We start from the raw sequence: 12,500 nt of genomic DNA on the forward strand, positions 1-12,500 counted from the left end.
GGCCAAATGACCTCAAGAGCTAAAAGAAGATATTCAATATGTTGAACATCCTCTTGAAAAAAGAAACGCAAAATAACTGATATCTCGAAATTCCATTGTACTCTTTTTCATTCAAATATTCGATGCAAAACTCCAAATGCAAAGGTATTCGGGAAATAATTAAGTACTGTGAATCAATGTCCAAAGATTCTCTTTTTGCCGATTGTTCATAGACTCTTCCAGGTTTCACTAACAACCGTGATATTTAAAATGCCCTTGCTCTTAATAAAAGCAATCAGTTTTCCTTTAAGTTCGCTTTGCCTAAGAAGGAGTCTGCAACGACATTGTCATTTTCATTTTCCCCTCTCATGGATTGGCATGAGCCTTTTGGAAGCTTTTTTTTGTCGTAGTTTTTTTTCAGCTTATCCCAGAAGCTGTATTTTATAGGCCAAGTCCAATAAGAAAAATCGCAGACTCCTTAAAGCTATTTTCAAGCAAAGATAAAAGCAGGCAGAGGATTTTCGTTGTCATCTTCTGTTCGCTCTGCTTTTTGCTGGACACGCTAAAGCTGTGTTTGGTCCTCGCTGCAATTTTCCTGAGTCCTCCTCCTAAATGAGTTAGCCTGATGCTAGTGAGTGTAGTGTGCATTATCCTTCATACTTGCAAACAAATCATGAAAAAAGCAAATGTGGAAAAGTTTCAAGAAGAAAAAATATTGATTACCACATCATTTTACCTTTCTTGGTGGCGCTCTGATCTCACATCGTTACCCTGGTGATGATAGCACAGATTTTCTCAAGAGGAAGAGTGGTTACGAACAATGTATTTCAACATGGCCGCTTTTTCAGTTTTAAAAATGATGGAGAAATTGCTCATCCGAATCAAAAGGAAAATTTGAATGAGAAATGTAGAGTAAGGTGTGTGAGTGGCTGTGACAAAATTTAAGAGTGTTTTGTCCCTCAAATTGCTTTGATAGATATCTGGAGATGACCATCACTGAGATTAATTTAATACGCGTCTTTCTTCACTCTTTGCAGGTACATGCATTTCAACTTGGTGTATGATCTCCCACAAGGTTTTTTTGCAAGGATGCAACACATAATAAGGGTGTAAGATAAGGGTGTAAGATAGCCGAAATCACTGTCACATAGTTTCTCTTGTTTGATTATCTTGTTTCTGGGTCCAGGATTTTCTTAGCTACCGTAATTACAAAGAGTCAGTACAAATCTACAATGAACTTGTAATTCTATATCCCATCAATTTTTTATTCACTCAGTCACTCACTCACTGTTCCTTTCCTTCCTATATTTTCTTTTCCTTGATTAAACAGTTTCAACTTTAGCTGTTTATTCTCTTCTTTAATTACGTTTACTTTTAATATTTTCCTTGGTTAACTTTGTGGGTTATATTTACGGCAATGCGACCTTGCTAGTAATAAGCAATTGCTCAATGAATCTAATTACTGGGTTGCCAGTATGGCAAACCCAGTTGGGGTCTGTGTTTAGTTTGTTTGTTTTCTTTGTTTTCTTTTTTTTTTTTGTCCGTGTCGGTAAAAGTCTTGCCTGTCACTCCCCTGCTAAGTGGTGTCTTTGTGCATAGAGCCTTCTGCGCGTATTTTCTTAGGATCGAGAGGGTAGTCGGAAATGTGTAGATTTCTCTGGTGGACACAGTAAAACGATTAACTTAAGCGCCAATGGCGTCGAAAGTCATGTAACGCTAATTCCGTTTCAGTGGATCTTTGGACAAAATATACTCTTATGAAGCTGAATAATGGCAAGTCAATTGGATATACAGGCGGTGGAATCTTAAAAGCGACGAGTAATGAACTTCGACAACAATCTATCGCCCGTCGAGCCGAAATCAAAGTGAGCTGTATTTACCTGAAGTACAAGGTAATTAGACACGATTGAGTTTCTCGCCTTCATGCACGCAATGAAATAGGAAGAGGTTTTTGCCTCTAAGAGCAAATATGTTGTTTGTTTCAATAAATTTTTTCGCTGGAAAAGGATTCTGTGGTATTTTCTACCTTTGTGAATTATCATATCATGTTGTGTATTGAATTTCCAAGCTTAAGGTTGAAATGTGATATGGGAGAAGATTTTTAGTATTGCTCTGTAAGCAGGAAGGGTTCACATGCCTGTTGGAAGCGTGCTTGAGTTTCAACAAAATAAGCCCCAAAATCAGTGAAAAATTGTGACGCAGATGGATAATAAAATAGCTGCCTATTCCAAAATGATGAAATTACCTGGTGATAAATAACGTCGAACGCGCCTTGGAGAGTAAATTTTGACTTTGCATAAACAAGAGTTGGGCGATTGTGATCTTTGTTTTGACTTCGCTCATTTCATTGTCAAACTTATAACACTTGACAGAAAAAGAAACTTACAAAAACCCGGTATCTTGCCATCATTTGACACAGATGCTTCACTGTTTGGTGAGTAAACATGCCGCGGTAACTTAATCACGGCGCCCACTGAATTCTGGCCATGTCACTTTCAATTTTGCGATTTATTTGAACGTAGCAAAAATCTCCCAAAATGTTTGTCGCTAATCAAACTTTTTATATTCTATATTCACGGTTCAAAATTAATGTTGTTTTCATGTCGTAAATATTTTATTCTCAATCGACCGTCCCGGAAACTTCCTTCTGCTCTTTCTAAAAACTGTGTATCAATAGTTATTTGCTTTTGCATCAATATTTGTTTTGCATAAAGCAAGCTAACAAAATCTATACCTTGCTGAGCTCGCATTTGTTAGCGTTAACAGTATATTTGATCAGATGCTTCTGTTAATGAGGGGTTTATTGTTTTGGTCTCCCATCCTGACACTAACCCTGCCGGGCAGGGCTTAACTTCAGTGAACTTTAGTATTACAAAGCTGTCAGATGCTCAGAGGGCACACTTGTGGTGAAAAGAAGTTGTGAGGGAACTTGAAAATTATCAACATGTCAGCCCAGAAGCCAATGTTTCTCGCTTCTCTTTTATTTGTTATTCTTCAGAGACTGGAATGCTGTATTTCAATACCACACAATTCAGTGCCTTCTGATTTTCTGTAACACGTACTACAGGCAACCGAGTGTATGCTTCACGGAAGCATCTCGTTTGACATAAGTTGAAGTTTTATCATGGTTACGCTGGCCGTTCAACCAATTTAGCAATTACAATGTTATTACCACATTCTTATAAGGAAGGTGGCTGGGTAAGGAGCAAATAATGGAACTGTGGTGGTGATACGAAGTGGGTCATTTTAATACGCATCTCTACGGGTCCTTGGTAGGTGATGCTTAGTGATGCTAGTTACGTAAATAGTACGTTATACAAAATGCATTTTGCAATAATCAGGGACAACAATTGTAGGAGTCAACAAAAATTGGTCTTGTTCATAAGGAACACAAAAACATTGGATACTATTTAAAATATATCTATTTTTTAAATAGTAGTGTGTGCTGGTTATCTAATACCACGAGGTCTAAATTTTATTTTCTTTTTTCGTGAAAACAAACAAACAATAATGTCATAAGATGGGTATGCTGTTGACCAAAAGGGAAAAGTCTAGCTGTATCTTGAATCGTCAATTGGCTTTTCTTTATCCCTAAATGAAGCAAAGCAATGCTCGGGGCAAACTATCTTTTCAATGACAGACAATGCCTCAATTTACATATAATCTCTTTGTGGATTCAAATGTGAGAAAGCAAGACACTGGTTGCGAGTTTGTGTACGACGACAGCTTTGCCAACTGTGATAGTATGTTGGTATCCACTGTTTTCATAACCCAGATGCGGGCATTTACTATTATGGGAAATCAGTGGTGTGTCTACCCATTCAGCTCACGCCTGATTTTTTGTCTGGATGGGAATATTCGGCTGCCATATTTGTTGGTCTGAACCTGGTGTTTGTCCTCTTTATAATCACTGCATACATCCTGATATTCTATACGACTTGGTCATCAAAATGGCGCGTAACCAACCAAGGAACCAGAAGAGAGAGAGCAATGAAGTCCACTTCTGTAAATACTAACAGGAACACGTCTATGATAAAGAGGATTGTGTGCATTGTGATGACAGATGTTCTCTGTTGGGCACCAATTATGGCCATTAGAATGAGATCAGCAATAGATCAACAGTTCACCTCTCGTGGAGACATAGCTGTTTGGATCGCAGTTTTTGTCCTTCCAATCAACTCAGCGATAAACCCCGCTCTGTACACACTTTCAACCCCACAGGTAAAGAGATTCCTGTTTTTTATCACTGGGCTTAGCTTTAAATGAATTACTTGAGGTTTAATGAGTTGCGAGAAAGAATTGAAAGCTTAGGCTGACTTCATAGAAAGATAGTTGTTTACTGATTCTCGCCATTTGTCCTTTTGCCGTTATGTAGGAGTTACAAGGACCAACGTTCATCTGGGATATCATTTTACATCCAGTTTTCCTAATTTTGCAAATATCCTGACGGTTTTACCTCATCTAACCCCTTTTCCCCTTATTGCTAAAATTGAAAGTAAATTAAGAAAACATCCCTTCCTTAGGTAAAAAAGATTTGGGAGAAAAAATTTGTAAAGTCTGGAACTACGTTCAAGGAGTTTCCACCTGCTGTGAAAATACCCAAGGTGAGAATTGTGACATTTAATTTGAAGCCCAATTGACTTCAACGAAAAAGGAGAGAGAAAGAAATAAGTATACTAGCAAGGATTGAATTGTAAAAAATGTTAATTGGAAATGGATGATACTAAGGCTTGCATGGAGCAGTTGATTCTTAACGTAGGGCATAGGAAGATACCAAAAAAGTTATATGTAAGAAATGTTTTAAAATGTGTGCAACTAACCCGTGGAGGTAAATGTTCAAGGAATTTTAATAATAGTAATAATAATAATAATAATAATAATAATTGAACTTATAGAGTGCATATATCATAACGTCATAACACTACAACAGTTCATAGTTGGGAATATGACTTATGTAAAATTACAAGAATGTGTTTCAATAGGGCATGCGTTATTTTATCAGTAATAGATATAAATCTATCAATTCAATGTTAAAAAAATAAATAATAAATCAGTATCCCCCATATGAACAATTTCATAGCAGATATTTAGTGATGTTAAAATAAGATCAATTCTCTTATGTTAGTAATAAAATTTTGAGATGTTAATTATCAGTGATAAGCTCGTTTATTTTTTCTCTGTCATTTACTTTTTTTTTGTTATTTATTTAAACGGTCTTTTATATGTTTTGCCTAATTTTGTGAAAATTATACGGTTTTAAATGACGTAATTTTTACCTTTACTAATTCAACGGTTAGTGTAATTTTCTTTGCACTGCTACTTTGGTCACCACGGGCCCACACGCATCCTGTAATCTGTGTTATAGTTTTATTATTTTGCATCTTTGCTTCTTATTGAGCAATAGCTTGCTGGGTCAATGGAAAAGAGAAATGGTGTGTTTTAGTAAAAACTTATTTTTTGTATCCCCATCTCAATTTAGAATTCATAAACCATTCAAAAGAAATTGTTTATATATGTGATCCTCGCACTTCAACTTTAGTGTGGCTTCATTGACTCATTTTGCTAGAGTAGTTGCACTGGCATCGCAGAAGTCCATGGGTTCGAATCCCATTAAAGAGCCATACGGAATTTTTAAAGCGTCTGTTAGAGACATTTACTTAAATTGTCCAGTTGAGTAGCCAGGATCCCTAACACGCCTTTCTTCTAATAGACCCCAACTTAAAATATACTTTTTATTTCATTGTGGAGTTACGCACTACTGCGTTTTTTTTCTTTCTGAAGCGGCCAGAGAGGCCACTGACCCTGTTGTTTGGAGTTTTAAGGGTCAAAACAAACGATTTTGCTGGAAGATTATCTACGCATGCAAAAGGCACCAATTCCGACAGTGCTGTCAAAACTAGAAAGGACCTCAGGCAGGCCAAATGTCGTTTGTTGTACTGGGCCGTCGTGAGTGGTCCTGATTTTTCAGACCAATGGGTCCCTGCTGCGTGCTGTTTTGAGATAGGAGCCATCGTGCGAATGAGTGTAAAAGGAAGAGTTTGATGGATGGATTGCTAGTCACACAAGATTGACACACGTCTCTTCAGCAAGCAGAGAAGGCAATCCGGAATAAATGTGCGAACAACCCTGTCTCCAGTCACCCCACAATGAAAGCTGTGCATGTACAGCCCACCTAAATGTATGGGAAACAGGATGATACTTACCATAGCACTTGTGAAGGTCACAGCTGGAAAACCACATTACTTAACAACCACATACCCACAAGCTGTCAGTGCACTCCAGCAGCCACTGTGCAAAATTTGTCGGAATAAGTAAACTGTTCCTGGTCGACATTGAGTGACCCTACCACCACGACCCTTGAGTGGTCGTTGAAAAATATATCAGGGTGTTTTTACAGGTACCATGTTTTCTGTCTTTTGTTTTACGTAATATGTTGTCGGTGCAAGCAAATGTGAAGAAAAACATGGCAGAGGCGAAGACGGGTACGATTGCATTGTCGAACGAGTGCAATTATGGATAGTCTTTCATATACGGGATCCGAATTATTAATGTCCTTGAAAAAAAAGAACAAAGCGAACATAACAATACTTAATTAGCAAGCCCTAACCCGAATAATAATGGTTCCTTTGTTCTTGACCATTTTTTAGTCCAGTATACAAAAGTCAACCCGCAATTATGGAACATGGAATATCCAGTGCTGAATGGAATTTCATGAAGGACGGGGTGTGGGGAATTGCAAGTGCAAATGAAACTACAGTTGAAACCGTTGCCAAGATCTAGAAACACAAAAAATGTGTTATTCAACGCGACAGAGCACTTGCGATCATCGTCAGTACTCTCTGTAGATATTTTGCTGTTGTGCAATGCACTTGCTTGGTGAGCCCAAGAATCATGAAACTGGAAAAAACACTGGCAATCCATTTTCAAACATGGAGGCTATGGGTAGCCTACACTTTAATTTGTTGGAAGGATTTTTAGCTGGTTTCCTTTAAAGTTCACAGTGTTTCAGTGAATTTTTTTTGCAATAATATCTTGGTCAGCACCCAGTTCAATTCCGCAGTCCAAAGTCCACATTCCATGATCCAAAAAATATGGGTGCGATCGTTCTTCACGTTTAAAACTGTTATGTAAAGTTCATTAATAATTCATGAGTGACAGGCAACAGAAACGCACTATTTAGATCACATTGAGGTGTGTAAATCCTGATAAAGTGTTCAACTGTCTGAAAGCACTGGGAGGGTTTGAAAAGGAAAAGGTAGCAGCGAAAAGGTGGGGTTGATGAATGAATTAATACAATAAATAATGATAATTATATCAATTATATACACATTCAACCACTAGTAATAAATTATCACCGGGAACCCTCACTCCCAAACGCCCCGGGCAGAAGTAAGTTATGGGAGAGGCGAGCCACAAGGCTGAAGGAGTAGGAACCATGGCAACACGCAGGCCATCGCTGCAGGGAGGTGGGGGAGGGTCGAACGCCCAAGGTTTGTTCAAAGCCAAAGAGAGGAATAAAGGGGATAAAACAATCTTATTTATACCAAAATGGTAATAATTATGCAAATAAGGCCCCCCTGTAGAACAATAGATGTACTGGAATTTCCAACTTGAATCTCTAGGGAATAAGGGGCGTACATGATGGCCCCCAGTGAGAAAAGTATTCAGCCACATGTCCCAGTATGAAAACATTTAACTTCTTAAATGTAACTTGAATGAGATGATATATGATATATCTGATATATACCAAACACATTTTAGTTATTACTTCTCATTTAGCACTGCCTGAAAACTGGCCTAAAGGACGTGACGACAACCATGCATCACACAACTCTGATCTTTTCCTCCCGGCCCTTTGCACCTTATCGTTCTATGCTTCCACACAAACAACAGTGCAGTCTTTACTTCGCAAACTATCTGTAATTCCTACGCTTAAGTGCCCCCAAAACTTTGTCTTGAACTTAAAGTACAGCGGGAAATCCCGGGTGGAGAATATTGAGGGTTGCTAAAAACTTCACCGGATATTTCATCATCTACAATACTTTGACCAAATATGATCTTGGTCAGGGGGAAAATGCAGCTTAAATTACAGTGAATGTATGGGGTTTTGGCTGAGTTCAAACCTCTTGTCGGAAATTCTGCAGTAATCATCACGTGGGATGCCCCCTGCAGGGCAGACCACGTTATAAAATGGAGTCCGTTTATTTTTTTACTCTTATCCACAATTGTAACGTTTGTTATCATTGGCTAGGTTTTTTAAAAAGAAAATAAAACCGCATATTTTTGTGGCCACATGTTCATTCTACGTCATCCACAAGCCATGGTCGTTGTCACTTTTTGTGTTCTCTTTGTTTGTTTTCCCGAAATCGGAGGTATACCCTTTACTTCCTCAGCATACATGATAAGCCCCCAGTGTTCCAATTCAATGAGAATTTGAGAATTTTAGTTGTAACAAGACTCACACTAAAAAGGCAGAGCGAGAGACAAAGGAGAGAGAGAGGTGTTATCTCGACACATTTGTTGGGCCGACTTCGTCATAAAGTTTTAATGACGACAAATATCTCAAATTACTTTAAATTAATTTTGAGTGACGTGTCAAAATAGTCCAGAGGCACAATAAATCAATCTGAAATATTTTCTAAAACACGGTTTACGGCCAGCATCATGCAATTAAAAAATGGAAAATTATTTCTTTATTCTCTTTATTTCAAATTAATTAAAACAGGCAAATTATATCTCTTAACTTTCAGGCTACCGAGATGCAACTTGTTTTGCCCGGCATACACTTTTCAACAACAACGGTGCAACGGTGAATTGGTTCTTTTCTGATTTTAAAGCAATCCATTTTTAAGTTTTATACTTATGGAACTCGATAACTGAGGAATAAAACTCAACAGCTTACACCTTCGAACATCTGCTTCCCTAATTCTCCGGTTAAACATGAAACGTTAGTGATGTATTGGTGTATTTGTTAATTTAAACACAGGCAAATTATTTCTTTAACTTCAGGCTACCGAGATGCAACTTGTTTTGCCTGGCATACACTATGTGTGATTATGTGGCACTTAATGGCTTCTTTGTCCTTTGTTCAAGCTGTGAGAATAAAGATTTTAAATTGAAATTTTGCAGTTGGTTTTCTTCTGCCAGTTAAGGCAATGCGGATGATTACAGTGATGGAAAATGAAAACATGGCTGAAAGTTCTGAAGATGTGATTTTCTTTAATGCAAACTCTTGATGGCTCACACAGGTTACATGTATTGTGGACTGATATAGTAATAGCACCAGGCTTCAACACCAAGATTCAAAGCATCTCCTTTCCATATTAAGGAACCACCCACTTTATTTGTTAGGTGTTTTTTTTTTCTTTTTGGACTGTGGTTTCTTAAAATGGGTACCACTAGCTTTGGAAGGTTCAGCTGTTTAAAAAATGTACTTATTCAAGATATTCTGGAATAATTTCTTCCCTTTTTTAATTGTTAGTTAAATATATCATCAAAACAAATTAATCAATAATCTTACCAGTTGCTCTACCAATACTCTGGTGCTCAGCATATATTTAATTTTGACTTCATTTTTTCTTTACAGAACAATCTGGTGAAGCTTTTCCCAAGTTGCTACTCTGTAGGCCACCTGAGCAAACTTGATTTGACCAACACTCAGTTGGCTGAACTGAATGAGGTAATTCCAGTGGCAGCAGTAGACATCCTGGGTTCGTATTCCTTTAAGAAAATCTGCTTCAGGAAGAAGCTCTTTTACAGCATCGCATGTACAAGAGTCAAAAGGCGAAACAGCTTTACAGTGACTTATCTACCCAACGATGGAGAAGAAGGAGTGGGGGAAATTGACTACTTCATGAAGATTGTGGTTAAAGGCCGCCACACTCCATATTTCTTGGCAGCAGTTCACCAGATGACTCCCTCCCCAGATAAACATGTAATGGCGAATGTGGTGGTCTCCACTGTTAACAAACAACGAGGCTACCACCTAAAACCATTCATCAGTGACAGGTTTGCTTTGTGTTTTATCTTTTACTACTATAATTGTCGCTGTGGCACATGACAGCTTATGTACATGTACAGTACATGTGCGAATTATCATTATGATAACATCAGGTTCTTAATTCCACCCAAAACCCCTAGCACCTGTCAATGGTGTCTAATGTACATGTTACAGCTTTAAAGCCAACTTGATCAGTAGATGAGTGATGGTCAGTTAGTTGCAGTGTTACGGCCTGAAAATAGTACAGCAAAACTGCTGTTCAAAATTTCTATTGAGAATCCTGTAACATGGTGACATCACACTCTTACCACTAAATAATTAACACCTTGAATCATTGTTGGACATCTATTTCCCTTTACATGTGGTGACAATGTTTTGCTAAATGAAACCAGTGATATAATTGGATCCGCCAGACATACAACTACTGTAAAGACTCGCAGATAAGCGGCACCTTTTTTCCAAATTGGCGATCCAAAAGCGTAGGTGCGGCTTATCTGCGGAGACCATTTGGGAAAGGTGCTGTGAATTTTGGTGTCCAGTCTTCCATCGTCCAATATTATGCCTGGTTACACAGCTTTACAGTAGTCTTTACGGTAGTGCTTATTGGAAGTAACGTGCTGCCCAATGCAAACCTTAAGGGTTTAGTTGGATGGTATCATTTTATGTACCCTGAGGTTTGGGGGAAACATGTAAATATAACAAGGACTGTTTGATATAGTTTTTAAAAGTGGAGACAGTAAATGATGCATGTACTATATATGTAGTAAATATAATGTTATTATTGTTTGAAGGTCTTATTTGCTTATATAAATAAATTAGACATAGACGAAATGAAAACCGATTAATACTAGTAAGTTGCATCCAGGCAGTTGATCATTTTCTTGCCCCACAAGGGATTGAAGCAAGTTAATTGCTTGCTGAGGAGAACAAACTCAGAATTAACTTGCTCATTGATGCGAATGAAGCAAGTAAATTGCCTAGCGAGGAGAAGGATAATTATTTATAATTATTATTGTACTGAATCATACCTCGACCAGTGAGGTGAAACAATACAAAACTGAACATGTCCAACAAGATAAGTGAGGGATGCCATATGCATAATGTCTTGCTGGAGGGCGATATTTGGCATATCACAGAATGACGTCAAAAACATAGGGACAGACACAAAATCGATTTATTTCCTGGCATAGAACACAGGCAGACCGTCAAGATTAGTGTTGCTGCTCATCTGGTGGGTTGCAGCAATTATAGCACTATAATTTTATGACATGAAAATATTTAACTAAAACAAAAATTCCAAATACCTAAAGAAATTTTAGCAGTTTTGAGGCAAAATGTTATGCACTCATGTAGACTGGTTTAATTTTTCTACAAACATTGATTGAATAAACTTCGAATTTATTTGGATTGGTTTCATTTACAATCAGAGGATGGTGACTTAACATAAAATTTAGTTCTGACTTTAATCACTCCAGGAAATAGTTGACAGTTATCACAAAATAGTTAAGAAGCAATGGAAAGTGAAACTGATTTCAAGTATAAACTTGCTTATGAATTTCTTAATAATTTATTATTGATTTTTCTTAGAACTCAGCCCATGATGTACATTCCCATTATCAGCATCAAGGAAAAACAAGTGGTCATCAGTTGTCTGCCCTCTGCGGCCTACATCTGCAGTGCCCAAATTGCTGGGAGATGGATTAATTATCAAAAACCAGAAACATTTTGCTGGAAGCAGTCAGTATATTTTTTTCAGCACCACCAAAGTTAGACAATGAAGAGAAAGTGGGGGATTTTGTAGGGAAAAAAATGTACTGCACATGTATTGTGCTGCATAAAGGATTAAAGAGTATATTTTTGTATTAAACTTCTCAATCAATATATGAGCTTTAACATAACTTTCAACACTATAAATTATTAAATTATAGATTTTCTGTACCAAAGTTAGACAATGAAGAGAAAGTGGGGGATTTTGTAGGGAAAAAATGTACTGCACATGTATTGTGCTGCATAAAGGATTAAAGAGTAATATTTTTGTATTAAATTCTCAATCAATATATGAGCTTTAACATAACTTTCAACATTATAAATTATTAAATTATAGATTTTCTGTTTCTGTTTCCAGTAGGGTGATACAATAATTTTTGTGTACCAATAACTTTTGCATGCATGTATCATTCTTGCATGCATGCAAACAACTCTCATGCATGCAGATAGTAGTGCATGCATGCACCTATGCATGCAATTTTCTCTGCATGCCTGCAGGCATGCATGCAAAAATCTTTGCATGCAGTCAGCATGTATGCTGCGTGCATGCTGCATGCATGCATTGTTTGGAAGAGTATACGCGCTAGAACTAATATCATCAACAAATGTTAAAATAAGAAAAAGGATGAAATCAAGCGCATTACACTTATATTTTAAAATGCTTTGTGCACTTGCAAACGCATACAACATCATCTATAAAAAAACTCTCATACAAGATTAACAATTGTTTAAAAGCTGTGTTATTTTTGTTGAT

The sequence above is a fragment of the Montipora foliosa genome, chromosome 5, assembly GCF_036669935.1.
Source record: "Montipora foliosa isolate CH-2021 chromosome 5, ASM3666993v2, whole genome shotgun sequence".
Classification (NCBI taxonomy): domain Eukaryota; kingdom Metazoa; phylum Cnidaria; class Anthozoa; order Scleractinia; family Acroporidae; genus Montipora; species Montipora foliosa.